Consider the following 18,496-nt stretch of genomic DNA (forward strand, 5'->3'; position numbering starts at 1 on the left):
ATATAGTTGAATTTAGATGAATTAAATATTTATATAATGTGACTCCATAGTAAAGGAATGAAAGGGATTTTTTGCTCAATTTACCCAATTGTCACAGTTTTATAAATCCTTCGGAGAACACACACGTAGATATAAGTTAAATGCATGTGCAGTAAGAAGTTATGTATTTGCAAGTATATGTACATATATACAGAAATTTGGGTATAGAAGCAGATGTTGTTGTTACTGGTTATATCTCTCTGACATAACTGATGCATTCAACAAGAGCTTAAACTTGTCCAAAATGAGGAAAAACGTGAGCCCAGAATCGTTTAAAGGACAAGGAAATTATATGACTATTAGTTTCCTATAACCTTTGCTTTTCTGATTATGTTATCACTTAATGTATTTAATTAGCGCTAATAAATATAGCCCTGCCTATATCCACAGTATAACTCTTTTGATGTATAGCATCTATGAGAGAGAATTAAGAAACACGGATAATGCATATTTATCATTTTATGCCCTAGTTATGAGTAACTTGAAGAATGGTCTTCCCACAGGAGGAATGACTTCCAAATCATATGTAACCTTGAGTCATGTTAAAGCAAAGAGGATCTCCAAGAATTTGGCAGAAATTCCTGTACTCATTTATTCATTCAACAAATATTTTCATGTGTGTCTGATATATGCCAGGCTTCAGTTTAGGAAATAGAAATACATAGTGAACAAGAGAGATAAGTCCCCTGTTCTCCTACAGTTTATATTTTAGTGGAAAGGAAGAGTGAATAAGATGATTTCCGTTAGAGATAAGTGCTATAAAAAAATAAAGGAAATGGGGTAGAAATTGAATGGAAGTGATAATAGGGCTATATTGCTTTAGATGGTATGTCAGAGAAGGCCTTTCTGAAAAGGTGAAACATGAGTTAAGATGCAAATAAAAGAAGGAGTCAGTCATGTGACGTTTTTGGAGAAGAGTGTCCAAAAAAAAGTGAACAGGCAGTGGAACCACACATGAGTGAGGGTGAACTTAGCTAGTTGAAGTATAAAAATGGCCATGGTGGCTAATGCATGATGGGAAGGGTAGTAGAAAATGCCTCTGGAGAAATAAATGGAAGCTAAAGCTTATAGAGCCCTGTAGGCCTTGGTGAGAGGTTTGGATGTTATTCTGATCCCTAAAATAATCAGGGTTACCCGTGAGAATTCAGAAATCATCACCACCAGGCGCTCTGAGTGGTATTATATTGTATGCACTCAATCCTATTTCCAATATGTCACCTATTGTTATTGTTAGCAGGCTGGGTGAGTCTACATGGTTACTAGTTAAGAGAGCAAACTTTGAAATCCAACAGGTAGGAGCTTGAATTCTTCACTAAGTGTGTGTCCTTAAGAAATGACTTAACCTTTCCAAACCTCAGTTTCCTCTGTAAAACAGATAATAATATTAGTACCTACCTCTTAAGATGTTTTAATAATTACATGAGATAATTGCATAAACTACCCGTATGGTACATATTAAAGTCAATAAATATTAATGATTTCATTGTTATGATAACTAAAATAGAGAATAGGGAGCAATGCCTTAATATGGCTGCAAAACGCAGGACATTCATGATACTTACAGTATCATGATTTGAGGTTTGATTTGAGGTTTCAAAGTTGTCACTTTGTTCATGTAATTGTTATCATTTGTTAAGTTATGTAAGTTTGTCCTAGCTATTACAAATGCAGAGGCGGTATAAGGTGAATTCTGTTTTGCATATACGCAAAAAGAGATAGGTAGCTGCATTTTGCATATTTTAAAAGAGCATCACTGGGGAAAATCTTGCTATAAAGTCATGTATTCAGATTAAAGATGTATCCCGGAAACATATTTTTAATAATTAAATATTTACCTGTGTAGATTGTATATTACTTTCTTCAGATTTTCTGCAGTTGGCTGATATAATATGCCAGCATTATTTTTTTTTCTTCTGAGAAAATGACATAAAGAACAAAACTCATTGTAAGAATAGAGGACTTCTCAATGCACAACAGCTCTTTTCCTTAGGGTGATATAATGTGAAGACTTTCATCTGCCTTTACTTTCTCTCTTTGCCATGCTGATACTATCAGGGTGTAATTATAATAGTAATCAAAATATTAATAATTTGCCATAATATTTTACATTTTTGGAGAAAAGAAAGGAAAAATATAAATATTATTTTTCAATGCCAGTCTTTCATATTATTGCAAACTTTGAAAGTCATTAGATAAATATTCTGGCCAATCCTGGCCATTTGTAATTATAGCCAAAATATGTAAAGGACTGGAGTTTCTTGTTTTGCCCTCTTCCTTACCGTTGTCCAGTTATAGGGCATCAGTTTGCTTTAGAAAGTATACATTTAAACACACAAATTACTGCTTGGAGTCAGTAGTTCTAGAATACTGCTTAACAAGAAAATTACTCCACTTATAGGTATATTCACAATGGCAGTAAAAGGGTACCATGGTGATGCTGATGAGGATGAGCAAGATGCTGATAGCAGCTGTCCTCTATTAAGCACTTAATGCATGTTAGACACTGTAGTAGTGTCTCTCGCTTCTCCCTGTAAGGCAAGCAGGCATCCCAATTTCACTTTTAAAAATGAGCAAACTGGGGCTTCCCTGGTGGCGCAGTGGTTGAGAGTCCGCCTGCCGATGCAGGGGACGCGGGTTCGTGCCCCGGTCCGGGAGGATCCCCCGTGCCGCGGAGCGGCTGGGCCCGTGAGCCGTGGCCGCTGGGCCTGCGCATCCGGAGCCTGTGCTCCGCAACGGGAGAGGCCACAGTGGTGAGAGGCCCGCGTACCGCAAAAAAAAAAAAAAAAGAGCAAACTGAAACTAGTTAAATGCCTTGCCTGAAACCACTTGTTAGTGAGGAACAGAACCAAGATTCAAACCTAGTTCTGACTCCAGAGTTTTCTTCTCCCTCTACTGCATTACCTTTGATAAAGTAATGAAACTGATTTTTTCAGCTACCTGCAAATGTTAGCCTTATTCAGCTTGATTCGTGTTAACATTTTAATGTTTTGTAATGATATTAAGGTTTCTTATTGGCTTTCATGGCTGGCATCTTTGTATCTCTAAAACCTACCAAAATGTAAAACCTCAAGTTGTTTTTTTTCCTTTTTCAGAGATAACAACAAGTTCTAACTTAGTGAATGTCCTGGTAACAGTGAAAGGGTTGCACAGTCTTTACAGTTTTGCTTTTCTGAATAGATCTGTTCCTCCTTTCCACACTGCCACTGGATTTGGTGATCAAATTATTTCTAGTCACAGGTGAAGGTCAAGAAATTAGAAATATTTATGCTTTTAGATATAAAATAACCAAAATAGTCATACTTAAAACTTTTAGCTAGGATTAATAATGATTTAAAGAAGGCCCGTGGTAGAATTCAGAATGTTGGGTATTTTATATCACACTCATGAGTTGCAAAAATAAGATTAGACCTCTTTATGAGAATAGTCTTCCTGCTACTTTTGCTTTGCAGATAGCTAAACATAGAAGATGGTCTATAAATGAAGATCGATGTTATTGTTAATAAGCCACCCAAACATGTAAAATTCTTGCAGATACTAATTTGCTTTAAGATGCAGAATGTTGTTATGAGCTTTGTCACTCACTGAGCTGCTTGAGATTTGGTTATTTGAGCAGTAAATTACTTATAAAAATGGAGATGATGGGCGGGGAGGGGGGGAGAAGGAGAGCAATGATGACAATCACCTAAAAATACTGTATTGAGACACTTAGAGAAAGTCATTTAATGCTTTAAATAGCTCCAAATGGTAGGTGTATTCGATTTATACTTATTTTACAGATCCTGAGGAGCAGAAGGTTAAGTAATTTTACAAGGTGTCTAAACTTGTAAATGAAGGAAGAAGACTCTGGCTATAAAGTCCCAGCTCTTAATAGCTACAAGTAGGATTTTGCAAGAATTAAAAAGAATCATATGTAAAGCATTTTAAAATTAACACCAGTTAAGCTCTCAATTAGTAGTTGTGAGTAGTTGCTTAGTTATTATCATTACAACATATGATTATATAAAAAGTTTTCATTGTGGCTTGAGAGGGAACTTTTTCTCTTATTTTTAAAGATCTCAAAATATTTGAAGATGTAAAAGATTTTGCATAATATCCTTGTTTTTAACCAGTTTTGTTATTACATGTTGATTTTTTTTTATATAATCCAATGAATATCACTTACATTTCTAGAAGGAATCTGTATTGTTGATTTTAAAGATAAAAAACCTCAGTAGAGAGATAAGGTTACACTGTGTAAAACACCAGTTTACACCAAGCATAGTGTAAAAATAAAAGGCTAAAGATCGAGGCATCAAAAAAAAAAAAAAAGCCAGCTCCTTCCCAACTACTTGATATTTCTTTCATTCTGTTTATTGAGTTGGAAAATACTCATTCAGGGATTTCAGGTTTGTAGATATTTAGGAAAAGTACTTGAATTTCTATTTTTTATTTCCATTGCAACCACTTTGTATAAAGGCAGCCATGCAAATATGCTAGAAAAAAATTGTAGCTCTTCTTGAACTTTGAGAGAGATGTCCATTTTGGCAAAGGGCGAGGCACACATTTGGATAAATTTATACGTGCACCTCAGATTTGGGTGCTAGTGTCAACTGCCAAAGTTCAGAATTTTCACATTTTTAATGTACCAAGGTGGGTTAAAACAGCCTATTAGTATAAGGAGTATTTTTGAAACTGTTGACATTTGGCTACTGTTCTTTCATCCACTGTTCTGTAGTCTTGACAGAAACTTGGTTTAGCTTGCAGAGAGAAAGTGAAAGACAGAAAAAGGTGTCTATATGAAATGCCCCGGAGAGCAGCGGAACTCCTGTATGGCAACATTTAGGCATTGAGTGTGACACGGTATTAACCTTTATAATGGATGTATGTAATAAAGTGACATGTAAATGGAGTACAAGGGGAGATATGACACTATATCTGGAAAAGGATAAAACAGTTGGTTGAATACTGGGCTATTATAGCAGTTTGCAAACCTTGGATAAACTCAGTCAGCGGTTGTATAATTGGTTATTCAATCCCGACCCTTGTTCACAGCTCAAAGCCAGGAACACTGAGACCTGTTGCCAATTTGAGTGAATATAGTGACTGTACTCGGCCGGGGCCTAACATTGGAGCCAGGCCTTTTCCTGTGGGCTGGTTTCCACCATGTCTGGGACTGGCTCAGTGACAGTGGGTCTTTTGTTGTGAAAGGCTGGCTGGTACTCCCCTCCTTTGCAAAATGTCTAACAGCTACACAAATATAAGAAAATAGGAAAAGGGACTTACTGTAGCTTTTCTCTTAGCAAGTTAATGTGGAGTTATTAGTTTTCCTTTCTTTCTTTTTCTTTTTTTTTTTTTGGTTCCTTTTTGGGGAAAGTCTGAGTTAAGGAAATAAACTTAAAGAGGGATGTAAAAGCCTGCTTCTAGATAAGAATTGAACCTTGGTAGTCTCTGATTAGAATATGATATGTATGGAAAATTTTATAGTAATTTGATTCACAAAAATGGGTTTCTAAATAAGATATTTTTACTTTTCCTCCTTTATCCTATGAACATGCAGGTACTAAGAAGATTGTTTTTACTGAATATCTCCTCCATGACTGAAAGATATAGCATGTTTATAAACCTGTTATGTATTTAACTTTAGGAAACAAGCACCCCACCTTCTCTGCCCAAACACGCTGGAAAGAGGCCAACAGACTAACCACTTACTGTTTGTAGTCTAGTAAAATTTGAGAAATAAATCAGTGAAGATTTTGAGTGTGTGGTATAAAGAATGCCCAGTCTTCTCACAGTGCCCAATTCATAAAGGAATCTGTAACAAGCTTGTAGTATTTGCCAGTTAGGTGCTGCTTACTGATAGGGTGACAGTTCCCAGCTGCGATCAATTATGCTTCCATTATTTCTGTTGTTTAAACATGCCTCGGAATACCAGTTCAGAGGATTTTGCGAAATGTGTCTAAGTTCCAAAACAAAGTAAAGAGCACATTAAAAAAGAAAAACCAAATACATTCAGAATTGAGAATTTTTTTTCTGAGAGTATTTATAATCTCTTTGCCACCCCCCTCACCCTCCTGTTTCCATCTCACCCACCCAGCATTTAGAAAATCACACACATAACACATAGTGTTTGATTTAATGCAGGGCTGCAATTCAATCAAGAGACTGCTGAGGTCATATAATATAAATGGCCACAGTACTTCTTGGCTCAGTTATAGCCTTGATCATTCAGGGCTTTGTTTTTGTTAATTGAGTAGCCCCCTGCTGGGGGGAGCTTCTAAATATTTTGGACGGTGTGTCACTAAAAAGAATTTGGAGACTAGGAGGCAGTGGTCTGGGGGGCCCGTCAGAGGTGAGTTTCTGCAGTGGACAAGGGAAAAGGAAAGAGGTTGTTGTGAAACCGTGACAGGACAAAGGAAAAAGAAGCAAATTATTTTTGAATAGAAAATTAATCATTGAAAAGGGACTGGCTATTGTGAAGCAAACATAAAAATAGAGGGAGCATTTAACTTGAAATATATGAGAAAAAGCTCTATAGAAACTCCAACAGAGGCCTTTAATGGAAAGTACACCCGGCCATCTCATTATAAGTACATCCCTGGGAGCCAAGTGTTATGAGCATTAGTAAGAAGGTGGTATTATTAAAAAAAAAAAATTGATTATAATCAAGCTTAATGTATTTGTGGCTTAATAAAAGTATTATATGGCGGTAGTGAGTATCATGGCATAATACAGACCTCTTAACATTGGATTGTTCATAAGTATTGTATTTCATAATGTTAATCTGTGCAGCCCTTTACTTCCTGATGGGAAAATAGAAACTTGTATTGGCAAAGAGAAGATGACAGAATTGTAGACTGGCCCCTATTAACCCCAGAAAATACAATTCAACATATATCTTATCATCTTAATCTTCCGAATATTTTTCTAGTTTATAGCATAATACAATATTGTATATAACAAACAGATGTCTCCCCTAGGTCACTGTTTGTAATTTAGTAAGTTGTAGGTGTCCAGCTGGAGAGCCTAGAGCTGCTGGTGAAGGATGAATGCTTGACATGCCTCGTTAACTTAATGTAGGTAAGAGGCTGGTGGGCTTAAAGGATTTGGTAGTAGCCCCATAGAGAACTACCTAAATGAATTCAAATAGTGTGGAAGAAACTTTTTTTTTCCTATTATTTTCCACCCCCCCATGCTGTGAAATCTCACTGATCATTATTTTTTAGGCACTTTATGTGTGATAACAAAAACAGAAAGGCTGAAATATGTATGAAAACAAAAGTTTCAATTAAACTCAAATCAAGTATTTTTTAAAGGTGTTGGTTTTTAGTTTTCATACAGCTTCCTTTGGCACATAACCCGTCACGTGTTTTGAGATTTGGCTTTTTGTTGCTTTATCATTTTGAGGGTGCTGCGCTTCTCAGCTGAACAGTTTGCTGAGAAGAAAAGAGAGAAATAAATAAGCCAGGTTTTACGTATAGGACTATGGACTAAAATAATTGACACCTACTGTATAATAGGAAAGCCTGTTAGATTATATATCTACTTTAATATACTTCATACATTTTGGAAATATTCTTGTAAATAATGTAATCCTCTAATTAAACAAAGTAATTTCTCTCTTGTTCTTTGGTAGCTGCCGTGGATCAATGATGTTTTTTCTTTCTCTCTTTAGAAAAAGAACACTTTATTTTTCATTTCATAAACATATTTTTAAGTAGATAATGCACCCCTGTCAAGTAATAAAGATCCATTACGATGCTTACAAATTTATTGCAGTGACTTAAAATTTTAGTTTATCAAATTTCTTGCAATAAATTATTTGCTTTCTGCAAATAAGATTGTAGGCAGCTACCACGCTTGGAATGACTTACTTGGAATGCTTGTAATTTAACTGAAGATCTCAACTCCTGTTATTGGAGCACATTAATTTTTGAGGGTAAAATATGTGTTTCTAATTTAGCATAATTTTAACAATGTTTTATCTGAATCATCTTCCTAGAATAATTACTAGATTTTTCCAAAGAGTTGAGGGCAGTGAAGCCTTTTTGAAACCTTCTTCACTATTCGTGCCAGTGTTCCCTTTGGATAGAAGATCTAACGTCCAACAACAGAGACCCTGTGGCGCTTAAACATCCTCTGCACCTTTTTGTGAGAAATGAGATCGCAGGTTCCTGGAGGGTTTCAGTTCCCTCAGGGAAAACTCTCAGAGGTATAAACACTTTCAAATTTCTGACATGTGGAACACAGATCTCTGTGGCTTTTGAAAGACCATTCCCAAGTTTATAAAAGCTTGCTCTCTGACCCCCAGGTCAGAAAATTGGGTGGTCTGTCATTTTACTGGATTCATCCATCCTTTTGTGATAAAATTCTGACCTATATCTTAGTTTTTTAACTGCTGATGTTTCATAGTACTTCACCAAAATCTCTAGGCTGTTTTAAATAAGCTTTTCCTTATCTTTTTTTATTTCATTATTTTATATCCGTAACTCGTTAGGAAAGCATGGGATACACGTCATAGTATGGTGGACATCCCTTGAGCCCTTTCCACCCCCCACCCACTTTTTCTCCTCAGTTACATTTCTAATGAGATAAGTGAGTTCAAATTATATGCAAATATTATATATTAATTTTACTAATTGTATGTGTATGTGAAAGAGAAAGATTTAGGTGACATGCATTTCTATCTATCATTATTACAGACGTGAGAGTGAAGTTCAGTGATGACCTCTGGATAGCTAAGCACAGGAGGAGGACTGTTAACAGCTCTCTTTCCTACTCTTCTCTCTCTCCCTGTATATTTCATTATTCTTTCAAAAGTTTATGTGTCAGTGTTTTTCTCTCAATTATTAGATTTAAGACATGATCTATGGATGTAACTGATCGATCTTTTTAAGAATATATTAATAGAAAGACTAAGCAGGCAAAATGCTACTGTGCTATAGAAATCCATGTTAATTATATTCAAGGTATAGATTATTTTATTTTCTGCCATAACACCCTTTCCAGGATTTGTGATTTGTTGTCCTGCCATTTTTTTGAATTAATAATATTATCCCATTCATCCTTCTCTCATTTACCAAATTACTTGTAACATTATTCCAACTGTTCTCTGAACCTACCCCCTCAGTTCTCAACCACAGGAGGTTGCCCTTGTCATTTGGCTGACACCTCAGGAGTTTCTATTTTCTCTTTGCCACTTACATAGACATACGTATCTCTCTTATATTTTGTATTATATTACGTGGAAGAAGAGATATGTATTTCTAACATGTAGTCACATGATTCATGGTCCTTTATTAAAGACTTTTAAACAAAAATTTTGTTCACAATACTTCAGTAATAACTCTTCATTTTCCCCATTTTTAATAAATAAAATATATATCAGTTCCTGGTAGTTCATTATTGCATTTTACTGTAGGTTTGTTTTTCATTTGAAATGCTACATTTCACTGAGCTGTAAAATAGAAAAGTATTGGAATATATTTGAATGTTTTTAGTTGATAATGTTTAAATTGTCACTCAAATGACATTTTGGTGTTAGTAAAATTCTTTTACCTTTCCAAAAAGAATTTAATAGATTCTACTTCAAGTCTTATTCACTTGAAAAAAATTTTCAAGTTTCTGATGATTTAATAGAATGTTTTTATACATATTTTTATACCCTGATGAATGTTTACTCATCAAAAAATTACCTCAGGTCTTGGAAAAGTACAGATTCCTGCGACTCAGGAAGACATTAAGAGCCAGTGGCCCTGGAGTTATATTTTAAAGAAGCTTCCCCATGACTAAGGACTCTAGGTGAATAGGGTCCACTTTTGTTTTCCTCTTGTTAATATCCCCCATACCTGGAAAAACGCATAGTACAAACTATTTGTTGAATTAATCCATTCTACTATTCTTATATACTTACCTTTTAATTAACCTTTGTGTCGCTAGCATGATTTAATTCATATTATTTTCCTAATTACAGAAAAGATGATAAATTGACCCCATTTCTGGAAATTATTGCCAGTAGAATTTTTTTATAGCAGATTTAATTGATAAACAGAAGACTATTTTAGAACTCTTTATGGCAGTGCTACGATAGTAACATTTGGAAAAATATCTATTAGCACGTTTATTTACTATTCATTAATGTAATGATTCAAGTAAGACATTGTTCTATTTACATTTACTTCAATAAATTAAACAATAGGAGAGCAACTCAGTGACACTCTAGCAATCTGAGTCAAAGGTTTAGTGTCTGATCACTGTTACTCTATACATCTAACAGTGTATGGTGTATTACAGGAGACGGTGAGTTTCTTGAAATTCAGAGACCATGTCTTAGTTCCTCTCACAGGGCCACAGTTGTGGCTTAATAGATAACTGTTAGATAAAAGATTGAATAAATGGGTAGAGTATGAGGCCTCCTGATCTTGTGTGTGTGTGTGCCCTCGTGTGTGTGAATTTTGCAAAATAAAGAAAATGTAAGTATCCATATATGACATATATATTTTTAATAAATTTATTTCTTTATTTTTGGCTGTGTTGGGTCTTCGTTGCTGCGTGCAGGCTTTTCTCTAGTTGTGGCGAGCGGGGGCTACTCTTTGTACGGAGCACGGGCTCTAGGCACATGGGCTTCAGTAGTTGTGGTTCATGAGCTTCAGTAGTCATGGTACACGGGCGTAGTTGCTCTGCAACATGTGAGATCTTCCAGGACCAGGGCTCGAACCCATGTCCCCTACATTGGCAGGTGGATTCTTAACCACTGTGCCACCAGGGAAGTCCTCTATGACATATATTTTTAAAAGTAGTCTGCTGACTCAGTACATTATGTGCACTAAAAGCAAAGAGAATAGTTTTGTACATTCATTTAATTAAGAAATTAAAAGAATATACAAACAGGCTGTACATGACTACCTTTATACCCAGTGCCTTTAACATTAAGAATGGTTACGTTTCTGGTAATATAAGAAAAATGAAAACAAAACTATGCTTTTCTCTTTTGCTATTTTTCCAGATTTTTTCTTTTTTTCTTTGCTTCCTTTTTATCTTCTTTCACTTGTTCCTTCTTTTTTTTCTTAACATCTTTATTGCAGTATAATTGCTTTACAATGTTGTGTTAGTTTCTGCTTTATAACAAAGTGAATCACCTATACATATACATATATCCCCATATCTCCTCCTTCTACGTCTCCCTCCCACAATCCCTATACCACCCCGCTAGGTGGTCACAGAGCACTAAGCTGATCTCCCTGTGCTATGCAGCTGCTTCCCACTAGCTATCTATTTTACATTTGGTAGTGTATATATGTCCATGCCACTCTCTCAGTTCATCCCAGCTTACCCTTCGCCCTTCCAGTGTCCTCAAGTCCATTCTCTATGACTGCGTCTTTATTCCTGTCCTGCCCCTAGTTTCTTCAGAACCATTTTTTTTTTAAGATTCCATATATACGTGTTAGCATATGGTATTTGTTTTTCACTTTCTGACTTACTTCACTCTGTATGACAGACTCTTAAGTCCATCCACCTCACTACAAATAACTCAATTTTGTTTCTTTTTATGGCTGAGTAATATTCCATTGTATATATGTGCCACATCTTCTTTATCCACTCATCTGTCGATGGACACTTAGGTTGCTTCCATGTCCTGGCTATTGTAAATAGAGCTGCAGTGAACATTGTGGTACATGACTCATTTTGAATTATGGTTTTCTCAGGGTATATGCCCAGGAGTGGGATTGCTGAGTCATATGATAGTTCTGTTTTTAGTTTTTTAAGGAACCTCCATACTGTTCTCCATAGTGGCTGTATCAATTTACATTCCCACCAACAGTGCAAGAGGGTTCCCTTTTCTCCACACCCTCTCCAGCATTTATTATTTGCAGATTTTTTGATGATGGCCATTCTGACTGGTGTGAGGTGATACCTCATTGTAGTTTTGATTTGCATCTCTCTAATGATTAGTGATGTTGAGCATCCTTGCATGTGTTTGTTGGCAATCTGTACATCTTCTTTGGAGAAATGTCTATTTAGGTCTTCTGCCCATTTTGGGATTGGGTGGTTTGTTTATTTGATATTGAGCTGCATGAGCTGCTTGTAAATTTTGGAGATTAATCCTTTGTCAGTTGCTTCATTTGCAAATATTTTCTCCCATTCTGAGGGTTGCCTTTTCATCTTGTTTATGGTTTCCTTTGCTGTGCAAAAGCTTTTAAGTTTTATTAGGTCTCATTTGTTTATTTTTGTTTTTATTTCCATTCCTCTAGGATGTGGTTCAAAAAGGATCTTGCTGTGATTTATGTCATAGAGTGTTCTACCTATGTTTTCCTCTAAGAGTTGTACAGTGCCTGGCCTTACATTTAGATCTTTAATCCATTTTGAGTTTATTTTTGTGTATGGCATTAGGGAGTGTTCTAATATCATTCTTTTACATGTAGCTGTCCAGTTTTCCCAGCACCACTTATTGAAGAAACTGTCATTTCTCCATTGTATATTCTTGCTTCCTTTATCAAAAATAAGGTGACCATATGTGTGTGGGTTTATCTCTGGACTTTCTGCCCTGTTCCATTGATCTATATTTCTGTTTTTGTGCCAATACCATACTGTCTTGATTAGTGTAGCTTTGTAGTATAATCTGAAGTTCAGGAGCCTGATTCCTCCAACTCCATTTTTTTTTCCCCAAATTGCTTTGGTTACTCAGGGTCTTTTGTGTTTCCATACAAATTGTGAAAGTTTTTGTTCTAGTTCTGTGAAAAATGCCATTGGTAGTTTGATAGGGATTGCATTGAATCTGTAGATTGCTTTGGGTAGTATAGTCATTTTCACAATGTTGATTCCTCCAATCCAAGAACATGGTATATCTCTCCATCTGTTTATATCACCTTTAATTTCTTTCATCAGTGTCTTATAGTTTTCTGCATACAGGTCTTTTGTCTCCTTAGATAAGTTTATTCCTAGGTATTTTATTTTTTGTGTGGCAGTGGTAAATGGTAGTGTTTCCTTAATTTCTCCTTAAGATTTTTCATCATTAGTGTTTAGGAATGAAAGAGATTTCTGTGCATTAATTTTGTATCCTGCTACTTTACCAAATTCATTGATCAGCTCTAGTAGTTTTCTGGTAGCATCTTTTTTTTTTTTTTTTTTTGCAGGCCTCCCACTGTTGTGGCCTCTCCCGTTGTGGAGCTCAGGCTCTGGACGCGCAGGCTCAGGGGCCATGGCTTACGGGCCTAGCCATTCCGCGGCATGTGGGATCTTCCCAGACCGGGGCACAAACCCACGTCCCCTGCATCGGCAGGCGGACTCTCAACCACTGCGCCACCAGGGAACCCCTGCTAGCATCTTTATGATTCTCTATATATAGTGTCATGTCATCTGCAAATAGTGACAACTTTACTACTTCTTTTCCGATTTGGCATCCTTTTATTTCTTTATCTTCTCTGATTGCTGTGGCTAAAACTTCCAAAACTATGACGAATAATAGTGGTGAGAGTGGACACTCTTGTCTTGTTCCTGATCTTAGGGGAAATGGTTCCAGTTTTTCACCACTGAGAATGATGTTGGCTGTGGGTTTGTCATATATGGGCTTTATTATATTGAGATAAGTTCCCTGTATGCCTTCTTTCTGGAGGGTTTTTATCATAAATGGGTATTGAATTTTGTCAAATGCTTTTTCTGCATCTATTGAGATGATCACATGGTTTTTATTCTTTAGTTTGTTAATATGGTGTATCAATTTGATTGATTTGTGTATATAGAAGAATCCTTGCATTCCTGGGATAAACCCCACTTGATCATGGTGTATGATCCTTTTAATGTGCTGTTGGATTCTGTTTGCTAGTATTTTGTTGAGGATTTTTGTTCTATGTTCATCAGTGATATTGGCCTATAGTTTTCTTTCTTTGTGACATCTTTGTCTGGTTTTGGTATCAGGGTGATGGTGGCCTTGTAGAATGAGTTTGGGAGTGTTCCTCCCTCTGCTATATTTTGGAAGGTTTTGAGAAGGATAGGTGTTAGCTCTTCTCTAAATGTTTGGTAGAATTTGTCTGTGAAGCCATCTGGTCCTGGGCTTTTGTTTTTTGGAAGATTTTTCATCACAGTCTCAATTTCAGTGCTTGTGATTGGTCTGTTCATATTTTCTATTTCTTCCTGATTCAGTCTTGGAAGGTTGTGCATTTCTAAGAATTTGTCCATTTCTTCCAGGTTGTCCATTTTATTGGCATAGAGTTGCTTGTAGTAATCTCTCATGATCCTTTGTATTTCTGCAGTGTCAGTTGTTACTTCTACTCTTTCATTTCTAATTCTATTGATTTGAGTCTTCTCCCTTTTTTTCTTGATGAGTCTGGCTAATGGTTTATCAATTTTGTTTATCTTCTCAAAGAACTAGCTTTTAGTTTTATTGATCTTTGCTATCGTTTCCTTCATTTCCTTTTCATTTATTTGTAATCTGAACTTCATGATTTCTTTCCTTCTGCTAACTTTGGGGGTTTTTTGCTCTTCTTTCTCTAATTACTTTAGGTGTAAAGTTAGGTTGTTCATTGGAGATGTTTCTTGTTTCTTGAGGTATGATTGTATTGCTATAAACTTCCCTCTTAGAAGTGCTTTTGCTGCATCCCATAGGTTTTGGGTCATCGTGTTTTTATTGCCATTGTTTCTAGGTATGTTTTGATTTCCTCTTTGATTTCTTCAGTGATCTCTTGGTTATTTATTAGTGTATTGTTTAGCCTCCATGTGTTTGTATGTTTTACAGATTTTTTTTTGTAATTGATATCTAGTCGCATAGTGTTGTGGTTGGAAAAGATACTTGATACAATTTCAATTTTCTTAAATTTACCAAGGCTTGATTTGTGATCCAAGATATGATCTATCCTGGAGAATGTTCCATGAGCACTTGAGAAGAAACTGTACTCTGTTTTTTTATGTGGGATGTCCTATAAATATCAATTAAGTCCATCTTGTTTAATGTATCATTTAAAGCTTGTGTTTCCTTATTTATTTTCATTTTGGATGATCTGTCCATTGTTGAAAGTGGGGTGTTAAAGTCCCCTACTATGAATGTGTTACTGTCGATTTCCCCTTTTATGGCTGTTAGTGTTTGCCTTATGTGTTGAGGTGCTCCTATGTTGCGTGCATAAATATTTACAATTGTTTTATCTTCTTTTTGGATTGATCCCTTGATCATTATGTAGTGTCCTTCTTTGTCTCTTGTAGTGGTCTTTATTTTAAAGTCTATTTTGTCTGATATGATAATTGTTACTCCAGCTTTCTTTTGATTTCCATTTGCAGGGAATATCTTTTTCCATTCCCTTACTTTTAGTCTGTATGTGTCCCTAGGTCTGAAGTGGGTCTCTTATAGACAGCATATATATGGGTCTTGTGTTTGTGTCCCTTCAGCCTGTCCATGTCTTTTGTTTGGTGATTTAATCTATTTACATTTAAGGTAGTTATCCATATGTTTGTTCCAATTACCATTTTCTTAATTGTTTTGGGTTTGTTATTGTAGGTCTTTTCCTTCTCTTGTGTTTCCTTTAGCATTTGTTGTAGAGCTGGTTTGGTGGTGCTGAATTCTCTTAGCTTTTTCTTGTCTGTAAAGGTTTCAATTTTTCCATCAAATCTGAATGAGATCCTTGCTGGGTAGGGTAATCTTGGTTTTAGGTTTTTCCCTTTCATCACTTTAAATGTGGCCTGCCACACTCCCTTCTGGCTTGCAGAGTTTCTGCTGAAAGTTCAGCTGTTAACCTTATGGGGATTCCCTTGTACGTTATTTGTTGTTTTTCTGTTGCTGCTTTTAATATGTTTTCTTTGTATGTAGTTTTTGATAGTTTGATTAACATATGTCTTGGCATGTTTCTCCTTGGATTTATCCTGTATGGGACTCTATGCTTCCTGGACTTCACTATTTCCTTTCCCATATTAGGGGAGTTTTCATCTATAATCTCTTGAAATATTTTCTCAGTCCCCTTCTTTTTCTCTTCTTCTTCTGGGACCCCTGTAATTCGAATGTTGGTGCATTTAATGTTTTCCCAGAGGTCTCTGAGACTGTCCTCAATTCTTTTCATTCTTTTTTCTTTATTCCACTCTGTGGTAATTATTTCCACTATTTTACCTTCGAGGTCACTTATCCGTTCTTCTGCCTCAGTTATTCTGCTATTGATTCCTTCTAGAGAATTTTTAATTTCATTTATTGTGTTGTTCATCATTGTTTGTTTGCTCTTTAGTTCTTGTAGGTCCTTGTTAAACGCTTCTTGTATTTTCTCCATTCTATTTCCAAGATTTTGGATCATCTATACTATCATTATTCTGAATTCTTTTTCAGGTAGACTGCCTATTTCCTCTCCATTTGTTTGATCTGGTGGGTCTTTACCTTGCTCCTTCATCTGCTATGTGTTTCTGTGTCTTCTCATTTTGCTTAACTTACTGTGTTTGGCGTCTCCTTTTCACAGGCTGCAGGTTCTTCGTTCCTGTTGTTTTTGGTGTCTGCCCCCAGTGGCTAAGGTTGGTTCAGTGGGTTTTAACGTAGGCTTCCTGGTGGAGGCGACTGGTGCCTGTGTTCTGGTGGATGAGGCTTGATCTTGTCTTTCTGGTGGGGAGGATTGCGTCCGATGGTGTGTTTTGGGGTGTCTGTGACCTTATTATGATTTTAGGCAGGCTCTCTGCTAATGGGTGGGGTTGTGATCCTGTCCTGCTAGTTGTTTGGCATAAGATGTCCAGCACTATAGCTTGCTAGTCGTTGATTGGAGCTGGGTCTTAGTGCTGAGGTGGAGATCTCTGGGAGAGCTTTTGCCATTTGATATTACGTGGAGCTGGGAAGTCTCTGCTGGACCAGTGTCCTGAACTCGGCTCTCCCACCTCAGAGGCACAGGCCTGGCACCCCGCCGGCTCACCAAGACCCTGTCAGCCACCCAGCTGTTGGGAAGTCTGAGGTCTTCTGCCAGCGTTCAGTAGGTGTTCTTTAGGAGTTGTTCCACATGTAGATGTATTCCTGATGTATTTGTGGGGAGGAAGGTGATCTCCACATCTTACTCCTCTGCCATCTTGAAGGTCTCCTCCACTTGTTCCTTTTTAAATGAAAATGGTTTTGACACGTTGATTTTTTTGCTGTTTTGTATATTGGGGGTTCACAGCAAGTCTTACCTTACACAACTTTGTATCATTGTTGTTTAGATTATATTTAAGCTTGTGAACATTAAATGCCATTTTGCAAATAAAACTATTGTATTTTCTCATCTAAAATTACTCTAAAAATGACACAATCCAAAATCCATGAAAGGTTATGAGAGACCAAATATAACAAGTTGTTAAGGCAGATGGACTACTTTGGTTGAGAAGGCTGTGTGCAAATTTAGATATATGATTTTAAGGAAATCAAAGGATTTTTTCTTAATTTTAAAATCTGATGTTCTGTATTAGAACATAAAAATATAATTTGAGTTATAAGTAGCTTTTCAGCTCAGCTGTTCGACTACCTGAATATCACAATTACTGATTTATCATATGAATCATGTCAGTTTTTATTGTTCATATCTTTTCAGGCCTCTGGCAAGCTGAGATTGCGATTTGTTTTCACATATGTTGTGATAGAGAAGATTCAGGATGTGTAGTGGTTTAGCATCAGGCTGTATGCACTTTAATTCTCACTTCCAGTGGTAAAACATTCTGTCATATTTTTAAAGTATTGGAATTCTCATTCTAATGTATGTTAAGTGGTTTTCTATTTCTATACTTTTTGTATCTCCTTTATCATCTCTACTACCCACCTTCCCAATTATAAACAATAACAAAATTCTACAAATATGATCATTAATTTTTGTTTTCAGCATAGTCTAGATATCTAATTAAATGGATGATTTTCTGAATATAATCTTACAGTAGGATAATTGCTTCATTTATAATTCAAATACATATTTAGGTAATTCTTTTCTTAAATATATCAGTAGCTATATATAATATGCTTAGATCTATGTTTCTTTACTAAACTGTGATATGGTTAAGCTATCTTAAACTTTTCCTGTTTGTTTATAAATTTGTCTTCTGAAATTAAGACTTCATTTGCCTTAAATATTCCTGATTCTCATATACCATTTGCTATAATTTAGTTCTTATGACTTGTCTTCTATTTTTCTTTCTTCTTCTATCTCACATATATGCAGTTGAGAAATACTGTTTCAAATAAAACATATGGAAAATAACAGATGTATTACAGTTGGTCTCTGAGAAAGTTGGCTATTTGCTGGATGAAATAGTCTTGAGAATCTTTTACTGGAAATATTTTAACTGTTATAAATTGACTATTAATTGATACCGTCATGAACACCTTCCTCCCAATTTTCTGTCAAGTTGCCTTTGCTTTCCTATTGTACCCCTCTTGCCTTAGTAACCTTTTTTCTTCCTCCTACTCTCCACTCTCACCCCTCTAATTGTGACTAATGGCTAGAACCTAATACACATTTCACCACCCACACTTTGCTGACAACATAAATTATTTGGATAAAGATGGACA

General features: G+C 36.0%; 1 protein-coding gene across 1 annotated transcript in view; it reads left to right on the forward strand.

Annotated features, from left to right (window-relative positions):
- SOX5 (SRY-box transcription factor 5) overlaps window positions 1-18,496 on the forward strand; it is a 963,387-nt gene that overhangs the window by 727,978 nt on the left and 216,913 nt on the right. The window lies entirely within an intron of this gene.

Source organism: Lagenorhynchus albirostris, chromosome 11 (genome assembly GCF_949774975.1).
Source record: "Lagenorhynchus albirostris chromosome 11, mLagAlb1.1, whole genome shotgun sequence".
Taxonomy (NCBI): Eukaryota; Metazoa; Chordata; class Mammalia; order Artiodactyla; family Delphinidae; genus Lagenorhynchus; species Lagenorhynchus albirostris.